A 2,683-nucleotide genomic window follows, 5' to 3' on the forward strand; every position below is an offset into this window, starting at 1 on the left:
TCAAAAACATTATCCCCCAGAGCCTGGCTTCGTACAAGCGAAGCATTAGGAGAATCGAATGGTGATATTTTGACTATCTCTTTTGCCAACTCACTCCATGGATTGGGAGTGTCATTCTGATTATGGGAATCAGAGTCCTTAATGCCTTTGAGTCCAGTCAGAGTAGAAAACCATTCATAAAAAGATTCTGTTTCTTAAGAACCAGTCCTGGTACCAAGTTGTATTAGTTAGGGTTCTCTAGAGAAACAGAATCAACAGGAAACACTCACAAATATAAAATTTATAAAAGTGTCTCATGTAACCGTGGAAATGCCGAGTCCAAAATCCACAGGGTAGGCTGTGAAGCTGACGATTCTGACGGAGGGTCTGGATGAACTCCACAGGAGAGGCTTGCCAGCTGAAGCAGGAAGAGAGCCTGTCTCTTATGAATCCTTAAAAAACTTCCACTGATTAGATTGAGCATCACTCATTGCAGAAGACACTCCCCTTGACTGATTACAAATGGAATCAGCTGTGGATGCAGCTGATGTGATCATGATTTAATTCTATGAAATGACCTCATAGCAACAGACAGGCCAGCATTTGCCCAACCAGACAAACAGGTACCACCACCTGGCCAAGTTGACACATAAACCTGACCATGACAAGGACATTGTGATAAAAGAGTACATGGGGCATGTGTCCTCACTCTAGGACCCAAGGGCCACCGTAACCCAGCCAGGGCGTTGTCTAGATCTCTGTTTCCCAACCCTTCTTGTACATTAGTATCACTGAGGGAGTTAAAAATAAAAAAACAGGGCAGGCCACGGTGGCTCAGCAGGCAAGAATGCTTGCCTGCCATGCCAGAGAACCCGGGGTTCGATTCCCGGTGTCTGCCCATGTAAAAAAAAAACAAAAAACAAAAAGCCCAGGTTTCAGCCCAGAATCTCTGGGCCTAAGGATCTCTAGGGATGGGGTCTTGGAATTAAAATACTTTAGGGAAGAAGATGATTCCAATGTACAGCAAGGATTGGGAACCACCATTCCAGGCTAAAAATAATGGAATACTCGGGGCAGTGGGCGAGGTGTTTGGCCTGCATTGGGTTTGAGGAGTGGCTCTCTCCCAGGCTGGGGGAGTCCACAGAAGATAGCCTCAACTATAGAACTGGACTATATCACTGCCCAGACAATCTCACTTCTAAGGATATATTCCAAAAATTTGAAAGCAGGGACAGGAACAGATATTAAGAGTACCCATGTTCATTTCAGCATTGGTCACAATAGTCCAAAGGTGGAAGAAACCCAGGTGTGCCAGTTTGAAACTGTTTTGTATCCCAAAAAAGCCACGTTCTTTAATCCTGATTCATTATTGTTTATGTTGGGACCTTTTGATTAGGCTGTTTCCATGGAGATGTGTCTCCACCCATTCAAAGTGCATTTACTGGATTCATTTAAGAGGGAACCATTTTGGAAAAAACTTTAGAGCCAACAGGAGACCCAAATGTTTGGAAATGCAGAAAGAAACATCCCCAGAGAAGTTGCTTGAAGTGAAAAGCCGAAGGACCAGCAGATGCCAGCCATGTGCCTTCCCAGCTGACAGAGAAACTTCGAACATCATGGGCCCTTTCTTGAGTCAAGGTATCTTTTCCTGAATGCCTTAGTTTGGAAATTTTTATGGCCTTGGAATTGTAAACTTGTAACTTAATAAATTCACTTAATAAAAGCCAATCCACTTCTGGTATATTGCATTTCCAGCAGCTTTAACAAACTGATATACCAGGTATCCATCAACAGATGAATGAATAGAGAAAATGTGGTGTATCTGTACAATGGAATATTATTCAGCTGTAAAAAAGGAATGAAATTCTGATACATGTTACTACACTGATGAATCTTGAAGACAGCATGGTGAGTGAAATAAGCCAGACACAAAGGGGCAAATATTGTGTGATCTCACTTATATGAAATAACTAGAATATGCATATTTATAGAGACAGAAAGTGGATTATAGGTCATCCGGGGTGGAGGATGTGGGGCTAATGGTTAATGGGTGTGGAGTTTCTGTTTGGGGTGATGGAAAAGTTTTGGCAATGAATAGTGGTGATTGTAGCACAACATTATGAATAATTAATACCACTGAATTGTGTACTTAAAAGTGGTTAAAATGGGAAATTTTCTGTTGTATTCACATTACCACAATAATTTTTTTTTAAAGAAGGTGACACTTTCACAGAGATATCAAGGAAGGTAGCATCCAATATTAAGTTCTTTTACCTCTCCAGGTTGTAAATTCCCACTCTACTTTTTTAAAAAATATTTTTATTGTAAAACCAACATACAAACATTCTATATATGGTTGTTCTAGTTTGCTAGCTGCCGGAATGCAATATACCAGAAACAGAATGACTTTTAAAAAGGGGAATTTAATAAGTTGCTAGTTTACAGTTCTAAGGCCGAGAGAATGTCCCGATTGAAACAAGTCTATAGAAGTGTCCAATCTAAGGCATCCAGGGAAAGATACCTTGGCTCAAGAAGGCTGATGAAGTTCAGGGTTTCTCTCTCAAAGGGCACATGGCGAACACAGAGTTTGTCTCTCATCTGGAAGCGCACCTGGTGAACACGGCATCATCAGCTAGCTTCTTCTCCTGGCTTCCTGTTTCATGAAGTTCCCCGGGAGACATTTTCTTTTTTCATCTCCAAAGGT

Source organism: Tamandua tetradactyla, chromosome 5 (assembly GCF_023851605.1).
Source record: "Tamandua tetradactyla isolate mTamTet1 chromosome 5, mTamTet1.pri, whole genome shotgun sequence".
Classification (NCBI taxonomy): domain Eukaryota; kingdom Metazoa; phylum Chordata; class Mammalia; order Pilosa; family Myrmecophagidae; genus Tamandua; species Tamandua tetradactyla.